The sequence below is a fragment of the Schistocerca nitens genome, chromosome 7 (genome assembly GCF_023898315.1).
Source record: "Schistocerca nitens isolate TAMUIC-IGC-003100 chromosome 7, iqSchNite1.1, whole genome shotgun sequence".
In the NCBI taxonomy this organism is placed as follows: domain Eukaryota; kingdom Metazoa; phylum Arthropoda; class Insecta; order Orthoptera; family Acrididae; genus Schistocerca; species Schistocerca nitens.
This window is the reverse complement of record NC_064620.1, coordinates 393,782,340-393,801,103: the sequence shown is the minus strand read 5'-3', so window position 1 is coordinate 393,801,103 and position 18,764 is coordinate 393,782,340.

The window sequence follows — 18,764 nt, the reverse complement described above, 5'->3', positions numbered from 1 at the left end:
TGCCGAAACTGACAGCCGTCAACCTCAATGCAAGCGCAACGTCAGCGAACAAGATTCTGACGCCCCCTGACAAATATGTGTTTCGAATCACATCACAGGCAGCTACAATTGTGGTAACGAGTTCCACCTCTGTATCAACGGGGATATCATATACAAGTGACTTTACATATCCCCATAGGAAACAATCATGGGGATTCAGGCCAGGTAATCTCGCAGGCCTTGGAATAGGACCTGCCCTTCGAATCCAGCGACCAGGAAATACTGCATTGAGATGGTTGTGAACATCCACACTGAAGTAAGGCGGTGCACCGTCATGTCGTATCCATATCCTCTCACGAACAGCCAAGGGTACGTTCTCCAACAATTCAGGTAGAACTCTTTGCACGAACATCAAGTACAGATGACTATTCAGACGGCCATTTAGAAGATACGGCCCAATGAGATGGTCGCCTTCAGTGCCGGTCCAGATGATGTGACTCGAGTACAGCGTGAGGGTTTTCCTCATGTCGCACAAGGCTATTCCTGCTGTTCGAAATACCATCACGATCAAACTAAACGCCGTCAGTAGACAGCAGGACTTGGAGGAAATCTGTTCGATCAATCCATTGTTGGAGCAACCACTGACACAATGCGACCCTTGGTGCAAAGTCAGTCAAAGCTTTGCATGGACTCGTTGCGATTGATATGGGTGTGATTGTGTTCATGGAGTACTCGCCACACGCTGGTATGTGCAGCGCCCATTTCACGTGCAGTACGACGAGTACTTGTAGTGGGGTCGCTGCAATACTTACCAGCACCTCCTACTCCTCTTCAAAATCGGGTGTGCGAGTGGTCCTCATGTTTCCAGGTCCCTCGTTTCTTCTTTCCAATGAACCAGTCTCCCGCATTCATCGATCAGGGGGAATAAACACTCGTCGTGACATATGATGACTGTTAGGAAATCGTTCCCTATACAGTCTTTCAGCAGCGAGAGAATTGCAACGTACTTACCCACATACAAGGTGCATGTCAGTGAGTTCTGCGAAACTGTACTGCTACTGCTCCATCGTATTGTATTGTACGTCTCTATGAATGGGTCTTTCGTTGATTCATTGCACGTTCTGTCATGGGACAATGTAAATACGATACAGTTCCACCTTATGGACAGGTAAAGTAAACAAAACTTGCATCATGACTTCCTACTAATCAGGCTCGCCCCCTTGATTTCTTGCAGGAAAAAAAGAACGTACATGTAAATAAACAGCACAGTACGTGTAAACTTGTACGCATGTTAGTTGTAAATAAGCTGTAAAACAATACTAGGCAAATCGGTAGACAAGTTTACTTCCATATCCCCTTAAGCTGGCTTCCCCGACCCCACGTTCCCCACCTCAAAACGCACACTCTTACAGAAACACCCTGTGTATTATATTTCATGTTTTTGTTTGCATTTATCAGCAGCTCACTGAAGTGTATTTTATAACTTAAATGTCACACTTGCTTGGCGTCTGGACATAGCATTGACACTGTTAGTCAGTTGTGACAGGTAGATAGCATGGCACCACCTAGTGCATTAGGGAATAGTGGGCAGGGCCGTAGATCATGATTTTAGGGAGATTCGGGTATGCACAATGTTGTTGGCTCTAATACTATTTCGGACACTCAAAATTGGTATTCAGAGCTATCTTAAGTACTTTTACGCTTTCCCATTTTGGCAATGTATTTTTGTATAGTTTACTTTTTAATTATTATTCACACTGATTAATCTGGCTCTTAATTTAAGCATTTTGAAACAGTACCAGCGATGGCGAGGCATGACAGAATCTCTGACCAGAGAGTTATTTATCGTTGCTAGTCTGCGCTTGATCGCGCGAGTGTTCAGTTGCGAGTTGCACTCTGTCTGCAGTAGTAGTCAGTTGCAATGACTAGGCGATGAGTGCCACCCATTACTAGTGTAATTCTCAATCAAGACTACTATGTGACTTAATGTCCTTCATCTTCTGGCCTAACTACTCTGAATTACTGCAATATCCGTTTATCCTGTATATCCTCTTGATCATGGAGCACTATATTTGGTTTTTGCACTAATTCTACGTTGGTGTACCTTACAAGAACGTGGTGTTGACACGATATGCTGTCCACCACCTTGAGCGATGGGGATGTTATTATGGTCCCACTGTTTGGTGTACCTAATGTACTGCTAAAATGATAACATGGAATATTACTACGACATTTCAGTGTCTTGGCTACGCTGATAAATACTTCTGGGAAAAAAACTTCAGATTGTTTCACTTGGTGTTGCGCTACAGTAGAAAGATATGGACTTTCAGTGCAGCTGCGTGCAACCTAAAGTGCTACAACCATGATGCAATCCTTCCCTTTCCTATCCTAATTCTTGTAACATAGTGAAAATCATTTTTGCTAATATGATTTATATTCATGACCAATACATTTCTTTTTTTTTTTTATGTTCTGAATTATAGTGCGTGTGCACTTTTGTCATTTCTCTAACATGATTTCTACTCATTGTATGTACTTTTTTTTCATTTGCTGATATGTTCTGAACTACAGTACATGTGCATTTATGTCATTTGTCAATGAGATTTGTACTCATTATGTCTATTTGTTGTGAAAACTTTGAAGAATTTTTCAGTGCATGTGCACTTATGTCATGTGTTAACATGTTTTGTACTCACATTTTGTCATTGTCTGATATGTTGTATACTCGGTGCATGTGCACTATATTTACTTCATGTTCTAAATCTGTATATTCTCTGTTTGTAAAGTTAGTTATTTTAAAAAAAAAAATTTGTTGCTGATGGCAAGTCCAAATGACTCACCATCGCTGCCAAATTTTTGCCCCCCCCCCCCCCCCCCCCCCCAGTGGAGGGTTATGAAACAGTACCAGCGATGGCGAGGCATGACAGAATCTCTGACCAGAGAGTTATTTATCGTTGCTAGTCTGCGCTTGACCGCGCGAGTGTTCAGTTGCGAGTTGCACTCTGTCTGCAGTAGTAGTCAGTTGCGAGTAGGGAGTCGCGAGGAATAGTAGCGAGTGCACGGTTGTACTGAGCGGGCGTCGACATGGGTCGGCGGCGTGCTCTCCTTACATCTCTGGTCACGGTTCTGGACGAGGTATATTGTTATTGAAGGTAATGAAGCAGCATTGCGCTCAGCTAATATCATATGTTAATTGTAATTAATTTGTTCAAGAATTGCCCCAATAATAATTTTTCTTTTAAAGTAACTTTTTTAAACAAAAAGATTCATTTCAAGTTAAATAATATTTCCCATGCATTCCCTCCAAGAATCAAAATTAAATGTGGGCCAGCACTGCACTGAGCTGTGCCGAAAATAAGAGCAGATATAGATGCAGTTTACTGAGGTAAGAATTTTGGTTTTTTGTGTTCAGGTTTAATTATTGCACTGGGCCGAAGGTCAGCGCAGCTGCCCTTATAAAATTTATCAGGTTCATCTTAACGTTAATTTTGTGGGGACTTAACATTTTTGCACATTTTTATTATCATTGACTTTTATTACTGTGGGGAGTTTACATTTGGGCAATTATTATTCTTTAATTTTACAAGGAGGTTACGCTTGGCTCATTTTATTATTCATTTTTTGTGTGGAGTTAACATTTGGCTCATTATCATTGTCGTTTTTATTTTCACGGGGAGGTTACAATTTTATCAGCAATTTTTAGAGCACCAGTCATCTATAACAACTGTCATGGTTCGTTGTCATGCCAAGATTTAGCAGCTGAACACCATCGTAGTCACAGCCTGCAAGCGGATCTGGCGAGAGCTGAGTGTACTAGTCTTAGGGGCCTTGTATGTTTACATATCCAGTGTGATGTATGCAGCCAGAATATGCACTACACCTCCGGCTGGTTAATGATGTAAAGACTAACTGTAGGTCTTAACCCATTTGGTTTGCATCGGACTGCACCACATGCCGTAATAAGGTAATTTGCTGCTTCTTTCTTATTTCTAGTGTGGGTTGTCCATCTTTTTTTATTTTATAGAACAACACGCAGTGTTTTGAAAGCTTGGGCAAGGGACATTTACCTGCTGGGATATTTTTATGTGCGGTATCTCATGTACCCGTCGCTCCCAAATATCAGTAAGTTCCTTTACATTTTCTTGGTAGTCCAGTCTCACTAAACGGTGTCACGCCACTATTATGAAATGTTGCATTTTTCCCCCAGGCCAATCCGAAGATGTATAAATAAAGGTGAAACACGTCCTTGGGAAATAATAAAAATATTTTAACGTTGCAACCAAGACTTCGGCTGAAGATGGCAGCAAGAAACTTGCTGAAATGTTGCTGGAGATCGACGCATTAACTCGGCTGTCAACCTGAGAAGATTTTATTATTATATACCTTCTCAAACCATGAAGCTTCATTTCATTTCCTTCGCCCCTCCTGGTTGCTTCGCATGTGAGGCATTTTTGGACTTGGCAGTTGGATGTCGACGAAAGCCTTGTGAAAATCAGCACTATGTAGAGTGGAGAATAACGACCGGACCACGTGGTCGGAGCAGGGTCGGAAATGCATGGCTGTGGAGCCACGGTCAAAAAAAGACTGCCAGTCAGTGGCAAGCACGTTGAACTTTATCCGGCAAGCAAAAGTATTTGGGTGTCCGAAATGAATTTTCATTCTGTTGCGAAGTGTTTGCTCATATGAAATTTCCTACCAGATTAAAAGAATGTGTTGGACTGGGAATCGAATCCAGGACCTTGGCTTTCATAGGCAAGTGTTCTATCAGCTGACCTAGCCGAACTGAAATCACTACTTATTCTTACAGATTTGTCTGCGCCAGTACCTCATCTCCTCCATTCCACACTTCACAGAAGTTGTTCTTAGAAACTTGCAGAAGTATCAATCCTGGAAGAAACTATAATGTGAAGATACAGCGATCTATTGAAGGCTCTCACAAACAGCGACTCCATATTGCTTTTTTCCCGCAGTGTTTGGAATAAATACTTTTTTGGATGAACTTTTGTGGAAAAGGAAACTTGAGGAAATTTTTGCGGAAGAAAATTTCAGTACTGGGGAAATTGGGAAAGTATTTTATCAGCCTAGCCTTACTATGATGATGATGATGATGATGATTGGTTTGTGGGGCGCTCAACTGCGCGGTCATCAGTGCAAGTACAAAGTGCCAATTTTTTCACAGTCCAATCTTTTTCACAGTCTAGTCTAGCCACTGCGCGAATGACGAGGATGGTGATGAAATGATGAGGACAACACTAACACCCAGTGCCCGGGCAGAGAAAGTCCCCAACCCGGCCGGGACTAGGTTAGCTATGAAAACCATCTCTGATATTTTAGATCAAACTACAGATACTGATTTTCTAGATATTCGCTAGGTATCACACTCTATTCAAATTAATCAAAAAAATGGCTCAAATGGCTCTGAGCACTATGGGACTCAACTGCTGAGGTCATTAGTCCCCTAGAACTTAGAACTAGTTAAACCTAACTAACCTAAGGACATCACACACATCCATGCCCGAGGCAGGATTCGAACCTGCGACCGTAGCGATCTTGCGGTTCCAGACTGCAGCGCCTTTAACCGCACGGCCACTTCGGCCGGCTTAATCGATATACCTTTCCTTTTGTGGGAGACGTTAGGCTCACAGCAGTGATACCTCTCTATGGTGTCACTAAGACGTGTAAATGCCCAATTTCGATCGTATGGGATGTCTATCACCTTTCACAGTCGTATCGATCCTTGAGGAATCGTCATATTGAATGTCGCCGTTTAACTTCAAGCTTGTATTTTTGATGGCTTTTATATTATAACATATGTCGTATGTATATATGCTGCTTCAAATATTGAGGATCTCTCGAAAATGGGTCGGTAATGGTATCATTTTTTATCATTAAATGTAAGGTAATGACAGATCAGTGGTTAACAGTCTTCAGCAGGTGTGAGTAGAAAACACGGTGATTAATTTTGTGTGTTCACTGTAGCGCAGTGGGTACAGGTGTCGAGTTACGAAGTGAGATATACAAGTGGCGCGCTAGTGGCAAATCAATAGAACAATTAAAGAAGCATCCAGCAAACAAATGTTGCGTCGCTAGAGCAGGTTTTTTACTTTTCTGGTCAAGGCATTGTTTTTATTTACAAATTAAAAATCTTAATTTTGGATAAAATAATTTTGGTATTGCCGACAGTGTGATAATTTTACGGTCCTGAACATATAATTCGACCTTATCAAGCTGCCAACACTGATAACAAAGGATAATTTAAAGGAATGGCAGAGTTAAGGTATTTGGAGAAACGCTGCTGAAATGGTATCTTGTCGGGAATTTTTATGTCTGCTTTTGGGGGACTTTCGAAAACTCAATCTGTAAAGGCTGTTCACAAACTTCACAGCACCAATTGAGTGTACTTCTTCGAGCGGAGAACATATTTGTGTTTTTGTGTAAGGTGCGTAAATTTTGTTAGGCAAATATCGAAATCCCTCGAGCATACCATTTAGAACTGAAAATAGGTAAATACATATTCGGTTATAGGAGATTATTCTGTTTTACAAGGTACATTTGTATAATTTTAAAGACTGCAAATTACTAACGCAGTTTCGAAACTATTTCAAACACGGCGATGAGGCACGTTCACGTAGATTTTTTTCGGCACGTTTATTCACTATTTTGCACTGTCATCCTCACCGATGTCGCAGTCACGGGAATTTCAAGACAACACCAGATGGAAACGCAACGGAAAAATAATAGTCACAGGAAAATAAGAGGTAGAAATTGCTAAAAAACTATTTGAACCTAATGAATCTCAAGCAAAAAGAATTAATTATATGAGAGCAATGATAATGCCAATAAATTTCTAAAAACAAGAACAAGGAATTATGTGGGTAGATCTACTTCTGATATCATCAGTGTTCGGCCGAGAGGCAAGTTTCCACACGGTAATTCTCCATTATCTCCTGTCACCCTATATGTCGTCTACCATCAAACCTCCTCCTTTCAGAAATTAGTCCTACCAATGCATGTGTTAACGAGCACTCACTTCTCATGTCCCATCCATTTCCTTTTCCTTTCTCTTATAACCTACAGCAGTATTTACTGCTTGATACAACCAATCAAAAAGAAATAAAAAATGGCGACAGTTCATTAGAGGTAAAAGGTGGGCTCACGACGATTGTGCCACAGAAAACAGAGACAGATTTACGCGTTCAACTTGAACCAATGTAAAATTATTTTGCATTCTTAAATATAATGTAGCGTTACAAGCATATATAACATATTATACTTTTAATAACTATATCATAAGACTAAACAATTTTAATCACAAAAAATCTAAACAAAAATTTTTTTTAAAAATCCGAAAAGAAATGCGCTTAAATGTTCACGAATCTCACCAATGTTTTTACTGGCGGTGTCATTCATAAATGATTGATTATATTAAACGATCCATTACGAAGTGATCATTTTAATTTCATGACATTGCAGTCTGCTAATGATTAGCTTCTAATAGGAAAAAATGGGTAAAACTGCACTACGTAAGTTGAGTCAAATTGCCGCTGAATGAGGAACGAAAACCTGACAGAAAAATGAAACTGGTGAATTGCCAAGGATTGGACAAATAATTGTAAGAGTAATAGAGATGAAATATCTAGCGTACAACATTAAATTTCTTTTGTCAGATGATGTAGAGCTAGAATTGGTCAGATTCAGTCATTTTTGTGCAACCATACAACGCACCTCAACACATAATGTATGGAAAGAAACAACAATTAAACTTTACACAAAGTAAAAGTCTTGTCGTTGCTGCTGTATGATAGTGAATGTGAGACCACAATATCATATCAGTCACGAAAAATCGAATCCTCAGAAGTGAAGTTCCTCCGGTTTGTAACGGGATATTCATTACTGGACCACATTGAAGCATCGATATTAGACAAGAATTAAATGGAGACTCCATTGCAACTGAAACTGGAAAATACTGAGTGGACTGGAAAGACCCTAATAATAGGGTAACTAAAGCTAAAGTAAGATCCAGGGCGTCCCAGGAGGAATGGTCAACATTTAGGGCTATCACAGGCACGCCCATTCGAAACAAAAAAAAAAAAAAAAAAAAAAAGTGGGCAAACATGGACTGTAAAACGCATATTTGAAGAGCTATGACCGCTTCTTCATCTTCGCTACTGTGAATCACGTATCTTCTACTGAACAACTACCCATAGTTCTTAATATCTTTATTTTAGAGTCCATGTTTACTAGATAATTTTTTCTTGTTTTGCTCCTTGCTACCTCCTCCCAGAATATGGAAATCAAAGCGCATGCAGTGGAAGAGATTTGTTCCACAGTATCGAAGATGAAGAAGTAGGCATAGCATGCATTTCATAGTCCGTAAGACTTTTTTTGCTTGGAATGATCGTTCCTGACACATCCTCGAATACTGAACATTTGCCCTAGGAGACCCTGTATCACCCAATAGGAAAGAGAAATTTTGGACGTCCCTTAAAGAGAAGGTGTGAAGAATTCTGAGGCGGAACATGCCAAAAAGCCTAATTCATCACTGAAGTCAATGATGATATGATGAAGATGATGATGATGATGATGAAGACTTCCTCCAGGAGAGCCAGCAGCACTTCGTATGAAATTGTACGTATCTTTTACGAGTTAAAGTTTCTCGACGAAGCAAAAATCAATTACGTAGTCTCTAATAATCACACTACAAACGTGTACACGCCACTGACTCTGAAATTTAACCTGCCTGAGCCTGTGCGGATTCTCTGCGACCCCGTAACGCTTACTTCTTGCATCAGTTTTCCGTAATTTGCAAAGATAGTTTCATCAGAAAAGTTTCATCAGTGAAGAAAGCACCTATCGTGCTGATGTCACATCACAACTGAAAGGCATTATTCAGTGTGTCTCCCGCGGTCCCGCTGGTTAATCTGCTGGTGAAGTGACACATGATACAGATGGCTGCTCTTTGCACGCAAAATGTGAACAACGCTCGGTTGCCTTGATATTCCATAGGCACTCTCAATTTCTCTTAAGCTAACCTATGGAACAACAGCAGCCAGAACACACACAGGGTGGCGCTGTCGCAGTTAAAAGTAGCCCACTTCCGTTTGAATGCGAAAGCAATATTTCGACTTCTGAAACAAACACCTACAACAACCGACAATTTTAAGCAATAATCGATTGTTAGCATCTTCTGTCGGCATTTTATTTTATTTCATCAGTAAAGTTAGACGTTTCTCTTCGCGGTCTGCAAAAAGACTTTTTCGATAGAAGAAAGAATTGACATTGTGGAAGTATGTGTTGAAATAGGTTCGATTAAGGAAACTCATGAAATTTTCGGGGTCAAGTATCAAGGTAGAGGACGACCAGTAAAGAGAGCAATCAGAGTCTGTATCAAAACTGGCACATCTACCGATCTGTGCAAAGTGTAAAACGAAAAAGAATTCCTTTAGTTCACAAGCCAGAAGTAATTGTACACATTCACAGAAGAATTCTACGCCTAAATTGGTTCAACAGGCGCGTGTAAGTAGGAGTTGGTAGCGGATATTGAAAAAATTTAATTTGAAGCTATATCATGTGACGATTGTGTCGCAATTACGAGAGTATGACGGCCAGAAACGTGTAGATCACTGCACGTGGCTTTTGAATAATATCCACAATGGTTTGTCAGACCCTTTTCATTACATCATGATTGACGAAGCATGGTTTCATCTTTCCGATCATTTGCATTCACAGAACACGAGATATGGGCAACGAGAACGCTAATACTACGTCAGCAACCAGTCCACGACAAAAGAATTGGCGTCTGGTGCGGAGTAAGAGGAGCGTTCATCATTGGACCGATACTTCTTGACACTACCCTTAACACCGTTGTGTATAAGGAAATGATTGATATATTGCTCAACGCATTGAATATGAAAGACAATACGTACCCCTGGAACGAATCCATACTGTCTTCGCTGAGAAACGAACTGTCAGCAAACATTTATGTCAACCACGTTCGGGGGATCTGACTACATGTGATCCTTTTCCTGTAGGGACAGTTGAAGAGCAAGGTCTATGAAACAAATCCATACAGGAACTGAAAGACATCAGCCGTGAAGTTGCCGCCATCGATATCAGAACTTTATGGCGGAGGTACTTGAATATGTTTAGACGTGCGCAGTTGTATATTGTTGTAGCAGGGGATCATGTTGCACGAAATCACTATCAGCATCATCTATAAATGAATTTTTCATGTATTTTTCAATGTTAATAAATGGTAAGTCCACTTCACCGCCGGCCGCGGTGGCCGAGCGATTCTAGGCGCTTCAGTCTGGAACCGCGCGACTGCTACGGTCGCAGGTTCGAATCCTGCGTCGGGCATGGATGTGTGTGATGTCCTTAGGTTAGTTAGGTTTAAGTAGTTCGAAGTTCTAGGGGACTGATGACCTCAGATGTTAAGTCCCATGGTGCTCAGATCCATCCACTTCACCTCTTTGTTCCTACAATTTCACCGCATTTCCTTTGTACTTAACACGGACTACTTTTATCTGCGGCACCGTGTACTTCGTTCGCTCCGCTCGTTGCTAACTCTCTCCTTACATCTGCGTAGTATTGCAGCGTTCTTCCAACAACGTTTTGCACACCCGCTGGATTACATCTTTCTGCACTTCCGCGCTGTCACTGCACAAATACTAATAAGACAGGTCGCTCAAGTAAACGTTATATTTGAGGTGAAAGCAAAAACTGTATGCGTTGTTTTTGTGTGTGTTAATTCGTGTTGCAGGCTCCTCGGTGCAACAAGTTTCGGCCATGTAAATGCTGAGTTCGTGTAGCGCGCGCTTGCCACGTAGTTTCCAGCGATCTGGTCAACACATCTCCCAGATCTGAAGACTCCGCAATAGCGATTGCGGTTTCCGAGAAGGATTGCTCTGTGTGAAAGAATTTTTGTAGACTATTAATGAGCTAGACCTCGGTCCGGCAAGATCTGTACAAGTTACCAACAGCTGAATAAACTGGTCTGGTTTTTATGGAAGTCTCTTCCCTCGTATAGCCCGAGTTATTCAGATATTTTATTCACAAAAATTTTCAAAAACATGTGATACGAGTTCCAAGAGAAGACATTCAGAACCACACTGGATAGATCGAATAAATTTTTTAAATATAAAGAGAAAGAAAAGGAAAATCAAGACCAACGGGCAAAGATCCGTGTAACGGTTAGGCGTAATGCAGTTTAATTCCTCTGCAGTGCTTAGGGGTATAGTAGACTGTGTTTGGCGCAAGCTTCCGGACATTAAAACGTAATCGAATGGCCGTCAGCGAGGAATTCTGTGACGAAATCGTCTATAGCGACTACAGTTTGCAGAGGACAATATCCATCGCAACTGGTTTTGTGTAAAAATCGTCATTGCTAGTCTGAATAATTTTATTTTCGATGTGTACCCTATATTTTTTTTGGTTTTGTTATAATAGATTTTCAGGCCTACCACCTATTAAGTTCGAGGATACCTGACCTCTGCAAAAATTAAGACATCGGCAGCTGCCGTGATCGACCACATCCCGAACAATAATCAGTGTTTTCAGAACCAACTGAACATTCATACAATAATTTATTATGTCAAGATCACCTGTAACTACTACAGACACTCACATTACCGATTTAAGCGTATTAACTACCATCTGCAAATGTGACAATACTCCACAAATAGTTTCGTCATAGTCTGTCAACATTACTTACATCTTACATTCACGGTCAAATGGAAATGTAGTAACATCTGCTACTATTACAGCGGTTCAAAAAGAGACAAATTCTACAGCTTTTCACTCTGACCATCATGAAAAACAGTACAAAATATAACAATGAAATATGCATAAATCTTGCCGTCACACGATAACTAGTGTTTTTAGATTATGACGAAACTGTTATTATCGCATCTAAAGGTGGCAATTAATATGCTGAAACCGCTTACGTGAATACCTAGATCAGTGGCGATCTTGACGTAATAAATTACTGTATCAACATTTATAAGTTCGGGTGCTTCCATCTGACTATACAGGGTGGTCCATTGATAGTGACCGAGCCAAATATCTCACGAAATAATCATGAAACGAAAAAACTACAAAGAACGAAACTCGTCTAGCTTGAAGGGGGAAGCCAGATGGCGCTATGGTTGGCACGCTAGATGGCGCTGCCATAGGTCAAACGGATATCAACTGCGTTTTTTTAAATAGGAACCCCCATTTTTTATTACATATTCGTGTAGTACGTAAAGAAATATGAATGTTTTAGTTGGACCACGTTTTTTCGCTTTGCGATAGATGGCGCTGTAATAGTCACAAACGTATAAGTAGGTGGTATCTCGTAACATTCCGCCAGCGCGGACGGTATTTCCTTCGTGATACAGTACCCGTGTTAAAATGGACCGTTTACCAATTGCGGAAAAGGTCCATATCATGTTGATATATGGCTATTGTGATCAAAATGCGCAACGGGCGTGTGCTATGTATGCTACTCGGTATCCTGGACGACATCATCCAAGTGTCCGGACCGTTCGCCGGATAGTTACGTAATTTAAGGAAACAGGAAGTGTTAAGCCACATGTGAAACGTCAACCATGACCTGCAACAAATGATGATGCCCAAGTAGGTGTTTTAGCTGCTGTCGCGGCTAATCCGCACATCAGTAGCAGACAAATTGCGCGAGAATCGGGACTCTCAAAAACGCCAGTGTTGAGAATGCTACATCAACATCGACTGCACCCGTACCATATTTCTGTGCACCAGGAATTGCATGGCGACGACTTTGAACGTCGTGTACAGTTCCGACACTGGGCACAAGAGAAACTGCGGGACGTGACAGATTTTTTCACTCCTTCTATTTAGTGACAAAGCGTCATTCACGAACAGCGGTAACGTAAACCGGCATAATATGCGCTATTGGGCAACGGAAAATCCACGATGGCTGCGACAAGTGGAACATCAGCGACCTAGGCGGGTTCATGTATGGTGCGGCATTATGGGAGGAAGGATGATTGACCCCCATTTTATCGATGGCAATCTAAATGGTGCAATGTATGCTGATTTCCTACGTAATGTTTTACGGATGTTGCTACAAGATGTTTCACTGCATGACAGAATGGCGATGTACTTCCAACATGATGGATATCCGGCACATAGCTCGCGTGCGGTTGAAGCGATATTGAATAGCATATTTCATGACAGGTGGATTGGTCGTCGAAGCACCATACCATGGCCCGCACGTTCACCGGATCTGACGTCCCAAGATTTCTTTCTGTGGGGAAAGTTGAAGGATATTTGCTATCGTGATCCACCGACAACGGCTGACAACACGTGTCAGCGCATTGCCAATGCATGTGCGAACACTACGGAAGGCGAACTACTCGATGTTGAGAGGAATGTCGTTACACGTATTACCAAACGCATTAAGATTGACGGACATCATTTTGAGCATTTATTGCATTAATGTGGTATTTACGGGTAATCACGCTGTAACAAAAATGGTTCAAATGTCTCTGAGCAATATGGGACTTAACTTCTGAGGTCATCAGTCCCCTAGAACTTAGAACTACTCAAACCTAACTAAGGACATCAGACACATCCATGCCCGAGGCATGATTCGAAGCTACGACCGTAGCGATCGCGCCGTTCCAGACTGCAGCGCCTAGAACCGTTCGGCCACCCCGGCCGGCACTCTGTAACAGCATTCTTTCTCAGAAATGATAAGTTCACAAAGGTATATGTACCACATTGGAACAACCGAAATAAAATTTTCAAACGTACCTACCTTCTATATTTTAATTTAAAAACCCTACCTGTTACCAACTGTTCGTCTAAAATTGTGAGCCATATGTTTGTGACTATTACAACGGCATCTATCACAAAGCGAAACAAGTGGTCTAACTAAAACATTCACATTTGTTTACGTACTACACGAATATGTAATAAAAATGGTGGTTCCTATTTTTAAAAAAGCCGTTTGACCTATGGCAGCGCCATGTAGCGGGCCAACCATGGCGCCATCTGGTTTCCCCCTTGAAGCTAGACAAGTTTCGTTCTTTGTAGTTTTTTCGTTTGACGCTTATTTCGTGAGATATTTGGTCCGGTCACGATCAATGGTCCACCCTGTATATAAGCGACTGAATAGAACTGCTTTGGCACTGCTTCATGATTAATACTCGGAACACGACATGTACACTAGTTGCTGACGTACAGGAAATCTCGTATAGCAGTTGAAATTCTCTGTGGTGAGCCTTGCAACCAACGAAGGGGAGAAAAATGCTGACTCAGAATGGTGACGGGCTCGAAGGCAGCAGTTGTGCCCGTGAAGTGCCACTCTGCAAAATAGCCACACTGTGGTCACAGCTGCTGAAGCGTATTTCGCGAGAAAACAGCCTTGAGCCGAGTGAAAGGGCTGTTATGAAATGTGTTCCCTTGGCCTGGCCAACAGTTGCCGGGCCACCTCAGCGCTGCAGCTCGCCCGGCGGCCATACTGACGCATCCCCGTAACTTGCTGCAGGCTCGGCTACACATTCAGTTCGAGTAACGTGAACCTCCTCTCCTAAATTCCACACTTCACAGAAGTTCTCCTGCATGTATCGCGGGACTAGCAGGCCGGGGAGAAAGGATAGTGCGAAGGCATGGCTTCCCCGCCGCGTGTCATTGTTTCCGGAATGAAATTTTCGCTTTGCAGCGAAGTGTACGCAGATATGAAACTAGCAGATTAAAAGTGTGTGCCTGGGATCTTTGCTTTTCACAGGAAAGTGCTCTATCATTGTGGAAACAATCCCCCAGGCTGTGGCTATTTCAAATGTGTGTGAAATCGTATGGGACTTAACTGCTAAGGTCATCAGTCCCTAAGCTTACTCACTACTTAACCTAAATTATCCTAAGGACAAACACACACACACATGCCCGAGGGAGGACTCGAACCCCCGCCGGGACCAGCGGCACAGTCCATGACTGCAGCGCCTCAGACCGCGCGTCTAATCCCGCGCGGCAGAGGCTGTGGGTATCCATTTCTCCGCAGTATCCTTTATTCCAGAAATTCTAGTTGCGCAAGACTTGCAGGAGACTCCTGCGACGTTTGTAAGGTAGGAGGTGAAGTACTGACCTAAGTGAAGCTACGGGGGCGGGTCGTGAGTCGTACTTCCATAGCTCAGTCGGAGAGTACTTGCCCGCGAATAGCAAAGGTTCCATGTTTGAGCTGCAGACTGATACACAGTTTTAATCCGCCAACTGTTTTCATAGCGGTGCACACTCCGCTGCGGGGTGAAAATCCATTCTGTATTGAACATGTTGAAACGGAGGACGCAAAACGCCTTCTGCCGCTTGGTTATCGCATTTCGGCTCGACGTGCATTGGGTAATGGACGACCGAAAGAATGAGCTAGCTGCAACAGTGAGACCCCTACCGATCACCAGATGAACAAACAACTTTTAATTGAAGCCTACGTAAACTTTTAGTGTAGATGCTTAAGTAAAAGTTTACCCAAGGATTCGATCTTCGTTAATATACAGAGATTGGTCAGAAATATGCAGATGACTGCCAGCCTTCAAGTGGTGTTGTATTTGACCACGATAAGCACCTGTGTTTTGTCCTCAGTACGTTGCAAGTATCATTCGTGATTAGAATAATGTTTTGTGTAGTTATGAGTGCATTATATCGGAGTTACATGAATTCGAACGTGGGCAAATTGCTGGTGCTCGTATGGTGAATGCTTCTGTAACCAATGTAGCCGAAGTGTTTGGTGTTTCAAGAGCCACAGTATCAAATATTTCTACACATACAAAGAAAGCAGAAAAATATCATCCGCTACGACACAACACTCACGAAATTGAGTGTTGAGTAGTCGTGGTAGACTGTCATTGATGAACATTGTTACGGAAAATAAAAAGGACGGCAGCTACCGAAGTCATTTCACAACTGAATGTCACTGTTTACAACTTGCGGCCGAGTTTGCGTCTAGTTTACGCCGTCCTAAACCTAAGATGCAGACAGCTTGGTGCCAAGAGTGAAATATGTCGGGGTCCTCCGATGATTTGGGCATCCATATCGCGGTATTCCTTGGGCTCCATGGTTACTCTGCAAGGTAGCATTACCGCCAGCGATTATATTTCCGTTTTGGGTGACCAGGTCAACCCCATGGTACAATATTTGTTCGCCAATAGTGATGCTGTGTTCCAAGACGACAGGGCCCCTGTTCACACAACTCCAGGACTAGTTCTGTGAGTACGAGGATTAACTGTCGCATCTCCCCTGGCCACTACAGTCACCAGATCTCAGTAGTATTGAGCCTTTTATTGGTGTACTTTGGAGAGAAGGGTACGTGATTTGCCATCTACCCCTATCATCCTTACTTGAACTTGCTTCTATTTTGCAGGAAGCATTCTACAATATTCCCTTGAAAACCATACAGACGATTGGAAGCTGTTTCGAATGCCAACGGTTTTCCTACACCGTTTTAGAGATGGTAATTTATTGTGTTTTTGGTATTTCCATATTTTTTAGCCCCTGTAGAATATATAGTTTTGTGAAATTCGAAAAATCCTTTTGAAACATCCTGCAAAACTTTCCTTGCCATAGCTAGGAAATGCCAATACACATTAACTAGAAACTTTTCTACCCAAGCGCGTACTTGTACATTTCCGCTAATTTCTTCCGTTGTTCATGCAGTCTTCAACTGCTCTGAAGATAAAGACTCATTCACTGGTTTTATAATTTCGTAATTAATAACCATCTTCTTTTCGATACGTTGGTTATACATTCTGGTTGTTTGGGTCTTTATTCCGAAGACAGCTATGATGAAGCTCTTCACGCGAGTCTATTCTGTGCAAGTCTCTTCATTTCTGAATAACTACTGATACCTACATCCATTTGAAAATGCTTACTGTATTCCAGCCTTGGTCTTTGTCTACTATTTTCCCTTCCTCACATCTTTCCATTATTTATTTATTCCACTTGTTTAACCTGATCAGATTAGGGCCTTCAAATCCTCTTACATCAGACGACGGATTCGCACATGCAGTACCTTGTTTTAAGACTTAGTTGCATCTTATTTACCTATGACGAATACTAATAAAATGATATGAGTGTCTGTAGAGACAATAGGAATAAATGCTACCGACTAAGAGCCAATAAAGTTATTACTGGCAGTACTTCTACTACTGCTGCCTCCGATAGCAACAGTAATCATGATAATGACAATAGTAATAATAATAGCAGGTACTATAAAAGATGAGTTCTGGAGAAAGGAAATTTAACGTGATTGTACCAGCTAAGAATACTGTGGAATGAGGAGGGTCTGGCTGGAATTTTTTGGAAATTCCAATGGGACCAAACTGCTGAGGTCATCGGTCCCTAGGCTTACACACTACTTAATCGAACTTAAATTAACTTAAGCTAAGGACAACACACACACCTATGCCCGAGGGAGTACTCGAACTTCCGACGGAGGAAGCCACGCGAACCGTGGCAAGGCCCCCTAGACAGCGCGGCTACCCCGCGCGGCTGGCTGGAATGAAATACAAGGGTAGCGAGAGGGTACAGGGACAATGGTAGTCAATATTGTTGCTTCAGTAGATATATCATTAATTGTCGTCTGAAACTCGACAGTGTTATTGAGTTCTCTATGAGAATGAGGGAGGTTATTGCAGAGCCGGGTTCCTACCACTGGAAAGGAGCGATGAAGTGGGACAGAAAGGGTTTTGCTCTGATAGGGATGAGTTTCTGCCATGTTGTTCAGACAAGAGCGTTAAGGTCGAGGATAAATATGATGGAGAGGGTACGTTCATAAGACAGTAAAGGAGACAGGTTATGCGGAAATCTCTGCACTTGTCTGCACGCAGCTAGGATAGCCATGCAGACGATGTTGAAATATGATCAAAGACTCGAACGTCGAATATATATCGAATGCACACATTCATAATCAGTTCCAGGCGCCAAGAGCTTTTCTGAGAAGGATAACATCGCTATAATCAATGACAGGAATATACGTGTTTGTACAGGTCAAGTAGGAAGAGCCTTTTATACTGTTGCGGGACATAGATGTTGATGGCTTATTGCACATTGCTCCGTCCAATTCAGATTTTCAGCTTTTGTTATTCTTAGAGTCTTTTCTGAGGGAGGGAAGTTGATATTTGTCCCATTTAGAATTAAAGATGGTAGGAATTCCCGATATTTCGGGCTAATGAGCCCAGAATGACGAACTAGTACCGGTTGGGTTTTGGATGGGTTGAGCTTTAACCTTGTATTCTGTGCCCATTTTAATAGTGCACACAGGTCAACAGCTGCCTTCAGCTGGTTTTGCACTTAGATATAACTGGAGGTACATACGGCATTTGCAACAGAACAAAATTGCTGACGCATCATTTACGTTCAATGAAATAGTATAGGACTTAATACCGAGGCTGGGGGGCGCCTAATACTATCTGATTCCATTGTGACTTCGTGGTGCCGGACACGACGCATTGCTGGCGGGACGTCAGTTATGAGTGACACCATTGCACTGCACTTTACGAGATATTTAAGCTGCGAAATTTGACAAGTAATGTGTCGAAGTCAGCAGTGTCAAAGGCTTTGCTGAAATCTAAGAAACACATGATGGTCGTCTCTTGTCCTCCCACGGCACGCTTCACTTCATATGTTACCTTTATTAAGACAGATATTGTGTTGTGATGTTTACGGAAACCTGACTGGTATTCGTGTAGTAGCTTGTTTGTAGCTGGGTAATTTATTATTTGGTGGTGGACGATACCTTGATGCGTCAGGGCGTGTCCTATCAGCTGATTCCT